Source organism: Phodopus roborovskii, unplaced genomic scaffold (genome assembly GCF_943737965.1).
Source record: "Phodopus roborovskii unplaced genomic scaffold, PHOROB, whole genome shotgun sequence".
Lineage (NCBI taxonomy): Eukaryota > Metazoa > Chordata > Mammalia > Rodentia > Cricetidae > Phodopus > Phodopus roborovskii.
In genome coordinates, this window is record NW_026125397.1 from 3,439,057 (window position 1) to 3,460,293 (window position 21,237).

General features: G+C 38.4%; 1 protein-coding gene across 1 annotated transcript in view; it reads right to left on the reverse strand.

Annotated features, from left to right (window-relative positions):
* Pde7b (phosphodiesterase 7B) overlaps window positions 1–21,237 on the reverse strand; it is a 292,866-nt gene that overhangs the window by 184,786 nt on the left and 86,843 nt on the right. The window lies entirely within an intron of this gene.

Sequence of the window (21,237 nt, forward strand, 5' to 3'; positions counted from 1 at the left end):
GCACTCCTTCCCCAGATCACTGAAGTCCCCTTCCTTTGAAAAGCTCTACCTGTAAGTTTTCACACATTATGCTGGCCTACCCATCACCTGGCAGAATGCACTCAGACAGTACCCTGGTCAGCCCAGGGGCAAAGGGCCCTTTAAAAGAAAGACCCCACCCCCTTATGCTCTTTGTCCCTCTGGTCCCCTGGGGCAGACAGGACCTTTCCTGTCTCCCTCTTCTCTTCTGTCCGCTCTGTGTCTGTGTCTCTTTACCTCTGTTCTCTTTCCTCCTCCTCCCTCCCATTTCTAATAAAACTTCTCACTTAAGCTCTGTCTGCCTGGTGTGTTTGTCCCCACCTCCGCCCTCTGTCACCCTCGCCTTCCATAGAATTCATCAAGGTTCTTCGCGCTTTCTCCTAACACAACCGAAAAGAGTAATAACTTCAACTACTGTACAGGGCTGCTCCACACCTTCTGATCAAAAGTATTAGGAAAAAAAATGAATCTGTGCCAAGCATGTATTAACCTTTTTTCTCGACATTTCTACACAATATGTAGAACAACTATTTTTGAAATGCTTACACTGCTTTAGCTATTAGAAACAATAAATGATTTAAAGTACAAAGGTGAGTATTATGCAAATACTACATTGTTTTATGCAAGGGACTTGGGCATTTGTGGAATTTAGTGTCCTTGGGGTCATGGAACCAATGTCCCTAGAATGCTGAGGGATGACTGTGCATTGGTGTGTCCACATTTCCATGAAGGACACGGATCACACTGGTTGAGCCTCTACGACAAAGGTTCCAATTTAACTTAGTTTGCTGTGATAGACTTTATTCCCAAATAAGATCCATTGTGGGACATTGGGGTTACGGTTTTTATTAGTAAATCTCAAGGGGACACAATTCAATGAAAAACACCCACCTCCTCTTCACCATGGCACTCTCTGCCCCTTGTAACCTTCATTAAAGACACCACCCTCTAGTCACTTGCTTAGACCAAAAACTCAGCTTTCTCTTTCCCTCTGTTTATTACATCTCATTCAACAACAAGAATTATCAGCAGTGTCTTCAAAATGCCGCCTGAACCAAGCTTCTTACTACTCTACTACCATCTTGTGAGTCCAAACCACTAATTTCCTGCTGAGACTAATATCACTGTTCCTTCCCAGTGCCCACATGGAATCCGTTTTCCACTTAGGAGCAAGTGTGATTGCTTTAGATGATAAGGCCTGCTGGTCCCTCTTCAAAACACTGCACTTAGAACAGAACCCAGTGCTGCAGCACACTGCAGGGACTTGCTAATCAAAATATATTTTGGGGAGCAGTAGTATCAGCTCATGAAGGATTTTGTTAGAGATACATACACTTGGGCCAGCACTTAAGCAATTTCTCCACATGATTCATGCACAGGTTAAAGTTTGAGAAGGAGTGGCTTAGAGGGCTCTTCATGATCCTGCCATTAGCAACTTTGGGTTCCTTTTTTTTTTTTTTTAAACTACCATATCTTCTGCAATTCAATCCATCCATTTCCATGTCTGGCTCCCTGGCTAGTCTCTTCTCTGTCATACGTCATACTTTCTCCCTGGAAAGCCTTCTTTGAGATCCTTTTCTCTACAAAACCTACACTCGCCACCCTGTCCCTTCTCTTGCTCTGTTTTTCTATATCATTTTTATTACTACCTAATATCAAGCTTGTATTTGTCTCATTTTAAAAACTCTACTAGTGCATTGTAAATGCCGTTTATTTCATGCACAGATATTTCCTCAAGACACAATAAATATTTGAGTTTTTCATACAAGATAACCTCCTCTCTCCCCCCTTGCAGGTTCAACTGCTTTTCCTAGAAATAAACTCAAGCTACTGTAGAATATATGGGGCATTTTACTAGTTAAACACTGTCTTCATAATTTCCCCACCAGGGTTATTTTCACTTCTCAACCTACCTTTTGGTTAGCCCTGGAACAGCCAGGGGTTTCTTCCTCATGGTGCAGAGCGTTGAACACACTCGGCTGAGAGTGAGCCGAGAAGTAGTGCCAATCGAATTTTGTAAATCAGCCTAAATACCGTGCGGCATTGTCCTGGACAAGAACTTTGACTTGTGCATAAGAATGCACACTCTTGCTGTGTGGTAGGTACTTCTTGGAGCTTCTAGACTTGAAGCTCTTTATATCAAAGAGAAAACTTTAAACTTCAACATTGCTTATAAGAGTGTTGCAATCAACTCCAGCCAGATGGTGGCAACATTTCAGGCCCGAGGAACCAGCGACCTTATTTATCTTTGATCTGCAAGGCCGTTTGCTCTCTAATGAGCCAAGCAAGATTATGAATGTGATTGCATGCCAAAGAGCCTCCCTTAGTTCCTGTTACAGACACTTCTGTTCAGAGCTTTTCTCAGAAACATGTCTGCCACACACACAACCACACACAACACACGTATAACATATACACTCACACCCACAGATAACACACATGCATCACACACACAACACACACACTATATATATACACATCACATATTATATATACAATACACATGACACACGCAATACACATTACACCACACACACTACATAACACATATATGACACACACAACACAGATACCATGCACATACATCACCCAGACACCACACACGTCACATATACACACACAAAAACACACATAGCACACACATCTCAACATATCACACACTCAACACATACGACACACATATACCAAACACATGCCACACACCCAACACAACATACAACCCACACACATCACACATACCACAGTATATCACACACAACACATACATATCACACACACACACATATCACACATACACACCACACACAGAACAGACACAACAAACACAACACAAGCAGACCACACACACACTACACAGACACATATACTACACACATGGATACCACACACAACTGTCAACACACATTATACACACAACGCACACCACACACTCCATGTACTTATACAACATGCACCACATACAACACACCACACAGGCATACACACACAATACACACACAGACATCATACACACAACATACACTACATGCACACCATACACACAAACACAGACACCACATATATACACATACATCATACAGATACCACACAGACAACACACACACCACATACATTTTGAGTCTATGTTCACTTCAGTCTTTCTAAAACATGGGCTTCTCTTCATCAGCCACTGTGTTCTTGAATAATTCAGAAGAATTCTTCTTGGGACTCATGGGCTTTCTCTCTTCCTGGTCTCCTGGCCTGGGAATTTAGCCTTCTTTGTCATTTCTACCATAACCTTGTTAGTCTTTTTATCCCAGTTTCTAGGCTTTGTTTTTTGTTTTGTTTGTTTTTCTTTTAAGGAAAGTAGATAAACCAAATCAGTCAGGGTCATGTGAAATTAAGAACTATTAAAAAGATCAGCTCTGGACAGCCACCATTGAGTAGGAAGTAAATCGCAGGCCTACATGCTGTCGGAACCTGTGCCTTACACTCACAAACAGAGGGGATGCTGCATGTGATCCAGGTCCCGGGCTACAGGGCTCACCCCCTCCGAGAATATCTCAGCAGTTCCAGAGTTGACATTCTGCCACCTGCAGTTTGTTCAGTCACCTTTCTCTGAAGGCAGCCTAAAGGGGAGGCTAGTTTGCCTGGCTATCGAGCTTTCCCAATGGTCCATGACCTATTCTTTAAACATTGGATATTGGCCTAGGACTCTTCAGGCAGACTCTGGAGGTGTCATGGTACTTGTGACTAAAGAACACTAACTTTAGTTAATAATGGTCCTGAAGCACACAGGAATAATGCTGGCAATTTTATTACTGCTTTTTGTCAAAACTGCTCTATTTTATTATTAGCTATTGTTAGCCCCCGAGAATGTCTCCTATAAGAATTAAGCTTTGTCATAGGTATGTATAGGAAACAGCATAGTGTGTATATAATGTTCGGTGTTTTCTTAACTTTTGGACATCTGTTGGGATATCTTGAGTGCATCCTTCACAGATATGATGGACTCGTGGCCATCCCACCTCCTAAAGGGTATATTTCTAATGAACTTTATTGCTTAATGTCCATTGACCCCATGGCCATATCCTGTTTGAATCTAAAATAAAGTTCCATCCCCTGCTGTTTTTTGCTACCTAGATGAGCACACCCTGGGTCCACACACAGTGTCTATTTCTTTTGGACATGTCCCTCCTTGTCAGTTCAGCCAGCAGCAGAATCTAAGGTTTGGAGTAATTAGGCATAGATTGCAAGGAAAATACAAAAAACAATCCCAGACTTATTGTTAATTTATAATTATACATAAGAAATTTTAACATATCATTGCCATTTGCCGGTTCTCTTCAGAATCACACGGTGATTTAGCTGCCTTAGACTCTATTTTCGAGAAGCAGTGGAACCACTTCCAGTGTTCTGGTTTACTTTAAAAACGGGCATGCGCAAACTTTTACTTGAAAACAAGTGGCTTGCTGGAAGGGGCCACGGCACATTTTAACTTTGCTGTAAGAAAACAATGAATGAGATGACAGAGTCTGAACAAAGACTTGCTTGTCTCTCTTTTTCAGAGCAAAGTGCTACACAAGGGTCTTGTCCCTGAGCGACCTTCAGGGCCCTCCTGAACTCAGCAGACCTCAGCTGCACGTGGCTCTCAATTCCTCCCCACTTCTTTCATTTTCCTTATTATATCTTTCGTTCTTTTTCTGAGTTAGCAGCAGGACTTTGCGATATTCGTTTCTTTGGTTATAATTGAAATATACTCTGAAGGTAGGAAAGATGCAGACTGAAGATCAAATCTGTTGAATCAAATAAATTGTGGCATGGTATTTTCTTGACACACAAAATTGTCATTCATACATGTATACGACCACAGGCACCTGGGAAAATCCACTGTAGTTATAGTTTTTTTTTTATATTATTTTATACCAGCAGGGCCTTTCTGTTTGTCATAGATTTTAGGACATGTCCCATTAAATAATTTCCTCTGAGTACTGACACTAAACTAACTCTTTGTGAAAAATAACACCATACACATCATTATTCCCCCAGACAAAAACCTGTGCTTCTGGACCCCAGTTGAGAACAAAGGAACAAAACAGAGCTCTTGAATTTAGAAATGTGCAATTGATTTTAGCTTGCTAGCTTAATGAAAGCTTCTGCTTTTCCTGCTGTATCTTAAATGTCTTGATAACACCTCGAAGTGGTGGGTGCCTGCATCAAATGCAGTCTCTCTCCTCTCTCTCTCTCTCTCTGTCTCTCTCTCTCTCTGTATTTTGTGTCTGCATGTAACATGCACTATATATTACAGTTTTGAGAATCTAAAGAAATCCCACCACAAGCCTACATTGAGTGATACTGTGCTTATGGGTCTCTACCTAACCCCAATATGAGAGACTACTAGTATGTTTACTCTGCAAGGTTTCCATTTGTCTCGGAAGCATATGCCTCAGTTACCAGACCTTCATATTGTTTTGCAACTATTGCGATATATGAATGATTGGTTGCCAGTGAATGGCATTTTGATTTAACCACAAGACATGGGTTTGGTGACATAATATGCTTTGTGGGAGGGAATAGTAAAACCAGAAATGAATAACAACTCAGACTCATCTCAAAAATATGGCAGCCAGTGGATACCTCAAAACACAACTCCATGCTACTGTGTGTATCTCCTCACCAGAGAATCAATATCTCTCAGAAGCACATTTTATCAGAGATTTGACACCTGCCATGTACAGGTTTTAGTAATGCAAGCAGACAATATGAAATTAACTTAGTACTTTCAGAGATCACAGAAATAATAGAAAACACCTCACTATAAAATAACTTCTCCCCACTGACCCTTTGGAGTCAAAAAAGGAGTAGCAACCTGATGGGAGATGTCATTCTGTAAATACGTTTCTCATACTGGTTAATGAATAAAGCACTGTTGGCCAATAGGAAAGCAAGAGAGGAGGGACTAGGAGACAAGGAGGAAAGGGGAAGTAGGAAGGAGGAGTCAACATGGAGAGACTGGGGAGACCAGATGCCAGTCCCATTCCCCGGTAAGATGAAAGCACGTGGAAATACATAGGTTAACAGAAATGGGTTAATACTTAAGACAGAGCTAGCCGATAAGAAACTAGTACCTGGCCAACAGCATTATATCAAATACAGAGTCTCTGTGTGTTAATTGGGGCTGGCGTGGCGGCGGGACAAGACCAGCGGCGGGAGGAAAAACCTTACTCCTTACAGCAACCATTCCTGATTTCATCACCTGGGAAGCCAAAGACATTCTTTGAATTTTTTTTTTTTGATTGGAGAAGTATAATTTTCTTTGTAACTCACTGTTCATATTGGCTAAAAGTCCAGGTGCACACTAAGAGAAACCGACAAACAGACCAGGAGAGCACACTTCACTGGCTCAATTTCATAGGAAGTATGTGTAAAGATCACAACACTATGTAAAGGTTCAAAACTGACCTATGTAATTTCAGAATAACAAACTAGACTGCTGATGTTTCAGAATTGGATGACCTAATTTTTATCCTAAAGTCTTAAAAAAATGCCTTCACCTTTTTTTCTTAGTGAGATATTGGGAGGAGACAGATTTCTCTTGAAGCACCACCCCCACCCCCATATAGTCCCCTATGAGAGTAGCATATTCGTCGCAGTTGATGAACCTACATTGACGTATTAACATTACAAGAAGTTCTACGTCAGGGTTCTCTTTTGGTGTGTGTTACATCTGTAGGTTACATTCTTTGGGTTTAGACAAGCCTATAAAGACACATTCCCAACACTACAGCAACTGGCTGAGGGTTTTTCCTGCTTTAAAACATTCTTGATTGCTGTCTGTTCTTATCCTTTACCTATAATTTACACATTATGATTTAAAATTTGTAAAAATTTAATTGCATAGTTTGTAGTGAAATAAAAACAAATTAATTAGCTCAGCAGAAAATAATTTTTACTTAGGAATTAGGGTTTTGTTTAATGTTCCACCTGAGTGAGTAAGCACTTACTATGATTTCTGAGAAATTCATGTCCAAGCATTCAACAAGGGGAACTATTAATTTGGTTTGGGCAATAAACTCCATCAACTCTTTAGTGTTCATTGATAATAAGAAAATCAAACATACCTGCTTCATTAACACCACCATCAACTTGATGATTTGTTTACATAAATGATAATCATAACCATCATTGGGACCCACTTACAAAAATATTCATACTGAATTGAATGATGAATTATGCATTCTAACTGTTACTCCAGGATAATTACTGAGTGCTGAATTATTTATGGAGCTGTCATACACAGCTAGTGGGGAGTGCAGAATGGTGGACCCCCTTCAGGAAAATATTTGGAAAACTCAGTTAAAACAGAACATATATGTACTGTAGTTCTGAATAGACACTCTGAAAGTTGGCAATTTGTTCACAAAAAATGTGTATGGGCTGGAGAAATGGCTCAATGGATAAGTACTGGCCACACAAGTATGAAGGTCTGAGTTCAGAACCTAAATAAAAGTTGAGCACAGTAGCCTAAGACCTGAGATGGAAGGTGAAGCTGGAAGAACCCCTGTGAGCTCACGGGCCAGTTAGCGTTTACACACACCAGTGTGGCAGAACTTGTCTCACGCGGTGGAAGATGAAGACCTACCCAAGGCTGACCTCTGACTTCCACATATGTGCTTGGTACATGTGTGCCCGCACTCACATACATATCATTTGTACACATCACACATCACACAGGCACCCATCTCAAAAGATTTTAAACATGTAGAAAAATCTTCACAGAGGTATTTTTTGTAGCAGCCCAAAACTTCAGATAGATGAATATTTATGCTAAGAGTAAAATTAATGACAAAGTAGATGTATACATATACAAGTAAATGTGTATACATGTACATACCGAGAGGAACATTTTATCACAGTGGCCAGAAGTCTTTTTTTTTTTATTAATGTAAAGGGATGATAGTAAAATTAACTAGAAGAATGAACTATAGTTTTTTATATATAACAGTATGGATAAATGTCACAGGCAATGGTGAATGCAAGAACATATTCTTTAACCCCACTTGTGTAAATTGCACATTAAGGACTGGGGATAGAATTCAGCATCTGAGTGGAGCCTTTGGAGGCAATGCATGGGAGGAGGTAACAAGGAAGTCAACCTGGGCAGTTTCACCAGTATGCACTACCTTTGTAAATGTTGGTTGGTCTGTGGCTTTAAAAAAATGGCTATTTTTTTCAGAATTAAGTTATATTTAAATTAAAAGAAAAAAATCAATGTAAATGTAAACAAATCACTAAAAAGTCATTAATAGGACAATCAGAAGTGTCAATACATATTTAAGCTGTAACATCAGCCATTAATAAATATAATCCTGGATGCATGCATAAACATTGTTAATGTTTACTAATTAAAAATTTCTTCTCTCTCTCTCTCTCCCTCCTCCCTCTCTCTCACTCTGCAAAGATTTCACTATGTAGCCTTGGTTGGCCTAGAACTCATTACTTGTAGAACAGATTTCTTGTTGGTTGCTTTCACTCTTTACTCTTTTCGGGGGAGGGGGCAACCACCTAGCTCCCAAGTAAATACACACACGGAGGCTTATTTTTACTTATGAATGCCCAGTTTTAGATTGGCTTATTTCAAGCCAGCTTTTCTTAACATAAATTATCCGGTCTATCTTTTGCCTTTGGGCTTTTACTTTTCTCTATTTCTGCATATCATTACTTCTTATTTCATGGGTTGCTGTGTAGATGAGTGGCTAGCCCCTGGAGTCTTCCTCTCTCTTGCTCCTAGATCTTCCTCTCCCCAGATTTCTCCTCCTGCCTAGATATTTTCTCTGCCTGCCAGCCCCACCTATCATTTCTCTTGCCTAGCTATAGGCGTATTCAACTCTTTATTAGACCAATCAGGTGTTTTAGAGAGGCAAAGTAACACAGCTTCACAGAGTTAAACAAATGCACCATAAAAGAATGCAGCATATCTTGGAATCATTAAACAAATGTTCCACAGCATAAATAAACATAACATATCTTTAGCTAATATTCCACTGCACATATTGGCCTGGAACTCACAGAGATCTGCCTACCTCTGACCTCGCCTCTGGAGTGCTGGCATTAAAGACGTGCATCACCATACCTGGCTTCAAACTTTCTCTCTTAAAGAATCTAACTGTTGGGATTAATCTTCTAGAGAAACTTTTGTATTGAAAAGAAGAAAATTAACACATAAGTCACACTTTTTTTTTCTTCCAAATCAGAGACTTCTCCATTTTCAACTGTACAATTGCCACAGGGAGAAATAAATGTATTGCAATGGCCTAGAAATGTACAACTCTCTGCAGTCACATGCCTGAGATCTGTCCCTTGAGCTTCTAGATAGCTGGTAGCTGAATAAGCTGGGAGAAGTTATTATCTATTTGGGGAAGGTTGGAGAACACACAGAAATGGTAAGTTCTGGCATTTTGAACAAACTTGGGTGATGACAGTTTATAATACCTATTATGTATTTTATGAAGATCTGGAGAAGGGACCATGAAGGCTCTGAACATAGAGAAATGATAAGAAGAGGGGAATTGGGATGCCTCACTGGTATTGCAGAGGACCCAGGTTTCTTTCTTAACATTTTATGTAACTCTGGTTCTAAGGGCTCCAGCACCATCTTCTGGCCTCTGTGGGCTCCTGCACACACATGATGCATGTAAACTCATACAGGAAAGCACACACAAATATTAAATAAATAAATAAATCTTTAAATAACAGGGAAAGGCTAATAGCCTTGATCTGGTGTTGAACTATCACACCAGATCCCATCAACATGTGCAATTAACAGGCTGATAAAAGCACTGAACCCTTTTAAATGTTTAGAGATTTGCTTAAGCCTTTGTAATATCTATGAAATCATCTGAAATATAATCATACTCACTCATGTTCTGTCACCCAAAGTCATGTTGGCTTTTTATGAGTCACCTAGCTTATAAACAAGATCCATAAAGGGAGACTTTCCTTGCTATAAAAAAGGGAAGTAGACAGAATAGGTACCTTCCACAGACTTCCTGTTGGAATTAATGCTTAACAACTCTATTCAATAAATAACTCAAGATTTCAGGATTAAGATGCAATTTCCCCCTAAGAAATGTAGAAACTCTACGTTTGAATTCAATACTTACTTGAAACACACACAATACTTTTTCTAAGTATTTGATTTTTTGGAAGAAAGTAAGATATAACAACACATTTTTTTGACATTGCAGTATGAATTTTAGAAAGTGATTTGACATAGTCCCTCTTTTCCTATGGTTAGTAGACACATCCCAAGAGCTATCAGATTTGTAGCATATCATGGAACAATAAAGAGACTGTTGTTTACCAGCCTCTTGGGATTTTATACTCTAATAGCATTCTCACATTGGTTTGCAGTCATTCTCCACCTCACAATAAGTCAATTAATGAGGAAATGCATGCAAGACAATGGGACAATAGCAACCCCATGAAGCTTTGTGTTCTTATGGTCTAGTATTCTTAGTATATCTTTCAAAGTTTAGGGATGTTCAGTTACACAAATTCAACTTTGCTACACATGTCTGCAGTATTCAGGATGGTATCATGCTACATAGGTTTGGAGCCTAGGAAAGATTCAAACCTAAGAGGCGGTGCCATTCAGTTTGGGTGTGGAGTAGGCTATACCTCTAGGCTTGTGTAACTATATTCCATGATGTTGGAATAATGATGGAATCACCTAACTATGCATTTCTAAGACCACACTCCCATTGATGAACAATGCATGACTGTATTTCAGAGTAGAGTGTCTCTTCCAGAATTAAATTCCACACTTTCCACAGTATCACACTGAACTAGAGCCATTGGAATCCAGAATCAGAGTAAGGACAAAATAACAATTTGTGAGATTTTATAATATTGATTATTTTGTTAAATTACAAGTCACAAAAATTTCAAGATGTTGATTAAAAATCAAATGTATTGAACCCATATCTATTTGTCCACCTTAAAGTTGATCTAGACAACAAAAATCTATGCATTTGTTTTTATCATCATTTGAGATTTTCCTTCAAGACTTTTTAGTGAGAAGCAATTAGTAATTTTTATAGTGTTCATGTTAGACTCACAAAAGTTGAAAACATGGATTAATGAATCAGATGAGAAAGTTTTGTACTTATGGAAACTGCTTTTTGAATGTATCCATTAGTTATTTCTTTGAGACAAATCTGGTAAGTTAATAATATATGTTTGGGAATTATGACTCTGACAAAGAAATGTTTAAGTATTTTTTGTAAGAAATATAACACTTACCATAAACATTTATATAATGGTTTGACATTTAAATAAGACAAAGGCATCAACCAGCATAATGGGGAAAAGTTTTGTTTTTGTTTTTTTTTTTAAATAAAGGGATAATTTCGCTTCACTCTGAAAATGCCTATGCTTTATCAATGTTTATAAAACTCTAAAAAACCTTGTCTATTTATAGCTATGAAACAGATGGTTGGATATCGACAGCATGAGACCTCATAAGGAACTCTGTGTGAATATTCATCTGCTTAAATGATGTAAATTTGCAGGGAAATACATTTATAAACTGCTCTTCCTTCCGTAAAGAGCTCTAGTGTTGCTTTTAGGTCATACCTGAAAAGAGTACTGTAATGTTATAAAAATATCGTTGGATATGTGCAAAGCTTCCCAGGAAGACTCTTCCTGGGAGCACGGAATGTGCAGGAGGTAAGTAAAGCAAGGGTGGAGAAGAGGAGGTGGAGATGGAGTTGCCCAAGGAGGGGCCAACATCTCCTACTTCTGGAAACAACATTCTGAGAGTGTAAGTGGCTTAACACCCCCTTGCCCCCGGGTGGAGGTTGTAATGAGGCCTCTCTAGGCCAAGTTAGGCCCCACCAATGCCTTCTGAGGCCTGATTGGTTAGTAGGAGAAGGTTATGAATGAATTTTTACTGTTCCATTAGGGTTGTTTTGTGCTTTTTGGGAGTGGTAGGGCAATGCCGAGTGCTTGGGTCAGAACAATAAATAAGATAAGACTCCCTGGAATGTGCAGACTAAGTAGAGAATGGAGGAAGAATGCAATCTTTTTGTTATGAAGAGGAGGAATTTGTGAGTTAGGGTCTAGGAGGCATCACCATGCAGGTTACCTTGGCCGGCCATTGGAAGAGGAGGAGGAGAAGAGGCAGCTAAGGAGAAAAGAGAAGGGGAGGGTCTTCATGAGCAGAGAGTATTTACTTCTCTGAAATGTGTGCTTGGGAAATACATGAAGTTTGGATCTATGTATTTTAATTTTAAGGAATGGATCTTGATATATTAGCTCACAGTTGCTACCTTCAACCAGGTTCTCAAAGTGTTTCTATATATGTGGCCACTGATATAATGGAAACAAGTATTTATTTTTCAGTGCCTTAACCTTTTTTGTATATTTTATAATACATGGTTAAATCTGTAAGAACATATATATATATATATATATATATGCTTACATATAATAGCTATACACTTCTGCTCTATGTGCATATAAATATGTAACACTTTTTGTATCTCTTAAGGTCTTTTTCATTTCATATATTAGTTTTAAATTAACCTATTTGTTAATGCCCTTTCTGCTCCTCCTCTCCCTACACCCCAAGAGTGTCAGGTGGGAAGTGGTTGGATAGAATAATCTCAGATACTCCCTGTCCTCACTCAGGAGGACACGTCTCCATCTAATGTTTTCTTGTCCATTTGGCTCCATGCTACCCTTTACTCATGGGCCTATGGATTGCTGTCATTGCTATCCACATGCCGATTCCCTCAGGTACCTGTCAGCCTGGATCTCACTTGATCTCTCTCTGCAATGCTTCTTATTGATATCATTGGAATACTCTCTTCTTGGCTAGCATGGCCGCAATACCTTCTCCTGCCTCTCTTTCCTTTTGTTCTGAGTCTCCTACCCATTTGTGTCTCTTTAGACTCCTCTTGAAGCAGCTCAACCCTTCTGAGGCATGCTTATAAGTGTTCCTAAGTTTATTCTATGCCACTCCTTACCTGCCATGGATAGTGTCATTATTAATGTATCATTACCACTACCTATCTGAATATCTCTCCTTCCAACTCCAGGTTTCCTCCTATACCCGAGTTTTCTGTGTACTTCAAATTTATCACATCTAGAACTTAACTCATGTCCGCCAGGTCTTGTACAAGGCAGGAGGCAGGCAGCACGACTGCCTGCTAGTAGCATTCTCCCACATCCAGTCCTTTGTAAAGTCCTATTACGGTCTGTGATAGTTTTAAAGAAAAGAGCCCCCCAACCCCTAAGGAGTGACACTATTAGGAGGTATATATAGCCTTGTTGGAGGAAGTGTGTCACTGTAGGGGTGGACTTTGAAGTCTCCTTTGCTCAAGCTACACTCATTGTGGTACATAGTTTGCTTCCTTTTGGCTGTGATCAAGATGTAGATTTCTCAGCTCCTTCTCCAGCACTATGTCCTGCCATGAGAATGATGGACTAAATAAGCTTCCCCCAATTAAATGTTTTCCCTTGTAAAAGTTGTCATGGCCATGATATCTGCTCACAGCAAAAGAAACCTGAGCTAAGGCAGTCTTTCAAAGACTCCTGTATTTTGTATCTTTTATCCTCAGTGACAATTGTTTCAATTCAGGCAGGATTCAACATTTCTCACCTGATAATTGCTAGTATTTCCTAAGCTGGTGTCTTTCTAGTATTGTCTTCTTCCTGGACATCCACAACTCTGAGTAGATGAGTTGTGTAAAGCCTCCATGTCACATTGTAGATTTTGCTTAAGCATCCTTAGTTTTATTTATTTATTTAGTCCTTGTTCTTCCTCATCTCTAGTTAGTTATTTCTCCCCTCTTATTTTATTCTGCAGGCACAATGACCTTCTTACAGAGTCAGAGTCTCTAGTTGGCCACCCGAAGTTGCCTGTACTATTTGCTTTGTTGCCTAGAACTGTCAACACCTTTCCCAAGGGGTTTCGTCTAAAACTTCCACAGGCTTCTCCCTGCTTCTAACTTGCTTCTTACTGTATATTGTCCTAGGCCTTTCCAGGCATAGTCTACTGTTTCCCATGGGACCAGGCCCATCCTTATTATGGTTTAGCAGGCTATGACCCCATTGTTTGTGTTGTTGTCCATTATTGCCTTGAAGGCTGAACTTTATTATCATTTCATCTCCATGCTGACACACAGTACACATCTACAAATGTTTAGTAATTTGCATGTACTTTTCAACTGCAGCCTTGTAAGGGAGTGGTTAGTTTCACTAAGCATCACTTTCTCTACCTTCAGGGAGAAAATGTAGTTGATCCAAGGCTAAGACTTCTGTAATTTTTGGTTTGGATGACTCCAGTGTAGGTAGATAGGCCTTTTCTTGAATTGCCATGGTACAATTCAATCTTGTCAGAGCCTTGGCTCCCAGATTCATTGGAAAGCATGGCATTTTGTTGTGGCAACAGTAGCAGCAACAGTCCATGGGGAGCAACCATGAAACCGAGAGACGCGCTTCCTCATGCAAAGCAATGCTCACTTTCAAATATAAATTTTGAGAAAGCAGTAGGATTGCAGAGGACAGATTTATAGCATAAACTTCAGTTGAAATTTTTTTCTGTGTATTTTTAAAAATAAATACAGAGAAGATGAAATAATGGGCCTCCTCATTCTTCAACACAGTGTTCCATCATGTCCAAGAATAATCTGTATGGCAGTAGAGATTCTGCCTTGCTCATCATTATATCATTATATACTCAACAGCGGGTTCAGAGGGTTGGGCATACAGCAGACCTCACCAAATACTGCTAATCCTGTCCATCTCACAACGGGTTCTAATTGCCTATGTGCAGAGAACTACATAGTTCTTATCCAGAAATATAGGTATGGTGCTTGGGAACTGCTATTTTGTTCCTAGAGGATCTGACTTGGGTATTGGCCATATTAGATCCTAGTAGAGTTGTTTTGTTTTCTGTAACAACCTGGTTCTGGTACATTGGAGCAGTGACTGCAGGTCACAAATGTGTCAGCATGTATCTGCTCAGCAAATGACAGGTTCCTATTAGGAAATGGGCAGTGAGATGTCCCAGATGCTGGATGCTCAGCAGGGAATAAAACCGAGTCCCTGTTTTTGTGATGTTTATGTTCCGTGTGTAATGTGCTGTGGGGTGAAGCTGAGGCACAGCATGGAGTATGTGGACAAATATACAGCATGCCATCTGGTGCAAGACTGATGCTAAGACAAAGCTGGGCTCTGGCGAGTGGTGGGAATTACAGTTTTGCTGCTCTTGCTTAGGAATGTCCAGGCTTTATTTTGTCCTTTGTTGCAATTAAAAAATGTTGCCCAGTGGTTTCATTACTTAAACTAACACATACAAAGAGAAAATGGATAGGAATGATGTGTTTTTATACATGTAAGTTAAAAGTCAAACCTGTGGGCATCATAACTTAAATAAGTCAAAATTCAAGTGTAGACTTTATTTTTAAAGTCGGGTGAACATAAAACATAAAGGTAGCCTCTAGTAACAAATAAAGATGATTATAAATATTTCCGTCTATAATTTCTGGAAATGCACATGGAAATATCCATTGGCTTGGACAGTCGAGGCATTTTCATATTCAAAATATGAACCAATGCTATTCATTATTCATCAAAATAGGTCCCATCAGAAATGGCTTGGCATAGTGGCTTAATTTGCTATACTCAGAAAGGAGGGGGGAGGATCACTGTGAATTTGAAGTTAGTCTGGGATACATAGTCAGAGCAGCATTTATGATGCTGTATCAAAAAATAAGAGTCCAGGGCTGGAGACATTGCTCAGAAGTTACAAGCACTTACTGCTCTTGCAGAGGACCTGGGCATGTTTCCCAGTACCCACAAGGTAGCTCACAATCATGAATAACTCCAACTCTCAGACATCTGACACCTTCTTCTGGCCTCTGTAGTTACTGAATACATCTAGTACACATGTACTTACAAGCATGCAAAACACACATACACATAAAATAAAAAAAGTTTTATTTTGTAAGTAAATGGCCTATCATTTTGCTTAATACTATGCAGCAGAAATAAGTTTATTGAGTATTCCATGGTCATTTATAGGTAAACAGAAGCTATATTCACTAGCAAAAATGGAAGGCCTGAGCTGTTGACCATCTAAGATGTCTGTCGTTTTGGGGGGGGGGTGCCAAAGCCTGTTTATCGTCATTTAACTTTTCTTTTTCTCTTTCTTTCTTTTTTCTCTTTTCTTTTCTTTTTTTTCTTTCCTTTTTTTTTTTTGTTTTTTTTTTTTTGTTGTTTTTTTTTTGTTTTTTTGAGACAGGGTTTCTCTGTATAGCTTTGGAGCCTGTCCTGGAACTCGCTCTGTATATCAGGCTGGGCTTGAACTCACAGAGATCCACCTGCCTCTGCCTCCCGAGTGTTGGCCACTTTTCGTTCCTTTACAGTGTGTTCTTTTACCCCATGGGTGGCCTGGATATTTCCTGGCCACTTCTATTCCTCTGTCTGAGCTTTTGAGGGGGGCTCTTACATCATCCCAATCCTGCCACTTGGCTGGCATTCATAGTTAAACCCATGCCTCCTCACATTTCACTCTACACATGCCCTTCTTTGAAGTTTTAATACATTTTGCATAAAATAATCACTTGTTAGTCTTATATTCATGTTTCATATATTGGGTTTGAAGAGCTAATCTCATTGGATTGGAAGCCTTTTGAAGGACAAGACTTGCTCTTTGGTTCCCACTGTCTCACATAATGCACTGGAAGGTGCCTGAAGAAATCAGTTCAAGCAGTTTTGAACAACACATTCATGTTTATAAAGTCATCTTCATATTTGTGTAATGTCGCAGTTTTTTTTGGTTCCCTTTCAAAGCACTATCAATCAATTATTAATTTTTGTCATCAATTTGAAAATCACTGTTATTTATCAACTCATTGGCGGATAACTAATATTTAGGGCTAGCCCAATAGTAGGCATTGCTTTGTAAAATTTCTTGATCTATCATGGGGAAAAACCCCTAGATTTGGAAGAGAGAGATATTTCTATTTTCGCCTTGTAAGAAAATTGCAAATGAAAGCCAGGAGAGACAAAGCAGTTTCTGTGAGTAGAGTGTGCACAGTCAGTGTCCCAGGGCTGGGACACACCCTGGTATTTTGTGTTGAGTATTAATAAAATATTGACTTCAAGATATCCTGTTACCGTGAAAATGACAGATCCAGCTCAAAGTTTATTTGAGTTTATAGTAAATTTCAAATGTCTGATGTGAACATTCCGTGTAAGCCAGACAGGTAATCAGGTTTTTCCAGAACATTCAAATGGCCACACCACTTATCAGCATGAATGGATTCAAATATGAAATAGTAGCAAAGCCACAAAATATTCTAAATTAGAAAAAGCCAACCTGGATAAAATTGGGAAACTGAGCCCAAACATCATAAACTATAAATTAAGGACTTTTATTTTTATAGACTCCTACTTGAAAAGTAAGAAATGAGAGTAGAAAAAAAAAAGTGCCACGTCTGATCCTTTTTGTTTTTTAAATTTCTTTTTTATGAGGAAAGTGTTTAAGTTTATAGAACATGGCTAACACATGAATTAAGAATTGAATCGACACCAAGCATTCTTTAAATATTATCCATTCTTTTTTGGCTAACACTTTTCTTTTATACCTTCGGAAAGTAGTTTTAGTAACTTGGCATAGTCTGTGCATTATTTACCTAATTAGAGATAATTCCCTTATTGCTCTTTTTAGGATCCTTACATTTTATTAAGGTACAAATTTTGCCATATAGTTGTATATCTTTTGATATAATTATATAAGCTCTAAGGCTTATTGGAATTTAAGAGGGATCTGTAAGTGAGTGTAGATGTGGGGTTTGCAGTTGATGAAGCATGAAGTCACCATTATAAGTGTGAAGCAGAGAATGAAGGAGCCATTTACTACTGTTCGCTTGCTGGCTTGGTGGCCACGGTTGGCCTTTCTGAGCTATTTTAAGGACTAAGCAGCCAGTCCTCAGTATAGGCAGCTGTGCAGCCCACAATCTACCTTCAAACCCCACCTGCTCTGATCTCCTGAAATGAGTCTCAGCAAAAACCATAGAGGACAGTAATTTGTTCTCACTTAAAACTGTATTGGATTAAGTGCTTTGGGGTCACTCCAGGTGGTTATGACACTTGTGCATCAATTAAGATAATGAGCCAGCGGCATGGTTTTCTGAGAGAGTAGTTTATCCATAAAAGTCATAAAGTAGACAATTTAACATACAAATACTGCCGTCTACCCACTCTAATGATCTGAGCATTCACTAGAAGAGCACAGGACAGGCCTGTCCCTGTCTAATGACCCTCATGCACATTCCATATCCAGCATGCTGAAAACAGAACTGAACTGCCCAAATCCAGGCGGGGACCCCACAATGGAGTGTGAGAAGGAAGGGAAGAAGAACCCAGGAAGAAAGGCCCAAGAGCTTGATAATATAAAGATGTTTTAGGTTGTCCCCATTGGGCATCAGTACTGAGTGGCATAAAGATTCAGGGTAAGATTTTGGAAATACAGGCTGTATATATTTTGTTCTCTTAGTTGGAAAATTTTGATTAACTCAACATAGTGTTAAAAGATCACCAGATTAAAAAAAATTTATAAAACTCAACAGTTGATTAAAATACCAGACACCTTAATGTTTGTTGTTATAGATAGAACATTTTCTCAAGAAGTATTCCAAGAAGGGACAAAGACACATATCAGCCTCCTCTTAAAGGAAGAAAGAACCTACTGTGCCTAAGATAAGGCAGAGGAGATGTTCTTTGTGGAATGTTCATGTAGACGTTCTTTCTTAAAGAAATACAAAAATGGTCTTGGTTTTAGTGGCATATAATAATTAATAATAATGTGAATTTTTCTTGTTTATCTTAAAGACATGAACCATCAAAGTTTGTTTTTACATTCTCATTATCTCATACGATGGCAGTCTCTCTAAGGCAGTAAGCTAATGACAGATTGATCCATCAATGTTTATAATAGGATAGCTTTATTTTGGCATTCTTTTATCTGTAATGTTAAAAGACTTTATCAAAGTTTGAATGAAAAATTGCATCAATTCCCTTAAGGGATAAATAGGAAAAAGTCTAAGTCCTCTTTAGTGTAAGGTCCTTGAGGACATAGACAATTTCCACTGTGAGAAACTTCAAGTGTCTAGCATGACCTCTGCATACCCCATTTTGCATTATAGATTGTAAATAGATAGTATTTTCAGGTAACATGTAGTATTTTCTTCCTATGAATTCTCAATCAAAGCTTTCATTGTCACTTTTCCTTTGTACTACATAGTTCTATATCGAGAGGCCAGTGAAATCTATAAGGTTAATGACTAACACATGGTCTTGCCAAAGATATTTGTATTTTGAAGAGCAGACATCTCTCAGTTTACAATAAATGACCTAGCTATGTAAGATGCCGGGTATATTTTTCACCTGTCCCTTTAGGTGCTCAGCTGCAATAGTTACAACAAAAGTTAGAAAAACAAAACTGATTTATATTAATGTATTCAAAATCAATGGGATATATTTGATGGTCAAATGGCATCTAAAACACATTATACAGTCAGGAGATTAACCTTCCTTTAAAGCTCAGTACTTGACAGTACTAGACAATCTTTTGTCACCCTTCTCCTAGCTAGTTATCAACCAAGCACTTACAAGAGAAGCAGAATATAGGAATATTCATCTAATGTTGGTGATGCCCATGTCTTTGCTGGCATCATGAGTTAAATGTTGATTCAAGTTACTAAATCAGGTGGAAGTAAGCAACGTAAACATACTTTAGTGGTTCAAACTGTGGTAAGTAGTCTGTAATATTGAAGCACTTGCTTTCATTTCCTTACATGTGAAATAGTTCAGCTGTAATATTGTTTGTGTGGAAATTGCATGAACTAAATGATGAAAAGATAAAACATATTCATAGGACACCTTCTCAAATATAATGTTGGGACACATGGCTGGGCAAATAACTTTTCTGCTTCCACATGTCTGTCTGTCTATCTTTCTCTCTCTCTATTCGGTCGATCTATCTAATCTATTATCTTCATCTATCAATCATTTATCTAACTAATCTGTCATCTTCATCTATCTCTATCTATCTAGCCATCATCATCTTCTTTATACATCTATTATTATCATCTATCTATCTATATATCTGTCTATATTTCCATCTATGTTTTAAATTATAATTTCTGAAAAATAAAGTTTAAACCTAGTATTGGATAGCTGAAAATAGTATGCAGAGGAGTACTGTAATCATTGCTCATGTGCTTCTAGTAAAATATGCTGTTTCTAGTAGACCTACAAACTCTCATCTTAATTTAAAACATAAGAGAACTTTAATATAGACATTTTATATTGAATAGCAGTACAAAATAAGAAGAGTAGAAGGCTTTTCATGTTTGTTTTTTGAGTTATGAGTAGCCCTTGGTTATTTGTTTGGCTATCATCTTGAGTTATGAGTGACTGAGATCTTCCCATGCCTCTATTTACCTTGTTGTATGTGGTTTTGGGTCATCTTACCAATAATCTAGACTGTTAATATGAGGTGCCTAGAAATGAATGATGCTAACATGAATTCATCTTTACTATGTTTATGAATATAGTTTTAGTGAACAAATGTGAACTGCTATGCAAATAAAGCTGGTGAGACCATTTAGTTGTCCTTGCTGCTGCAAACTTTATGTTACAATTAATGTAAACTTACTGGACATACTTCCGTTGTTTGCAGCAGCCCTAAAATTCTACATTTTAGAACCTTATCATGGTTTGCATCATGTCTGACTTAGCAGTTAAGAATGTCACTCATACTTGCTGTACTTATTTCTAATCTATAGAGAGGAAAATACTATTGATTTCATTCTTTAACAGGACAGTGTATATTATTGAGTCTGAAAAAAAGGCATTGATGTTATATCATCCCACAAAGAGAAGTGATTATTCATTATTTTATTGCTATTTGGATGCAGATGCATTATGGGTAATTGTGTTGGCTTCTGATTAGTTCACATACATACTTCTCCTAGGTCTTATAAATGAGGGATATTGTGATGCTATAATATCTAATAGCTTTATTATTTAGCTTATAATCTCAGGCTTAAAGTGACAATGGGGTTCTTCTTGCATTTTAATCACAGTTTTGTGTTGTTATTTTTAAAATATAAAACATTCAATTGCATGTTATCCTGATGATCCAAGAAGCATCGAGACTCA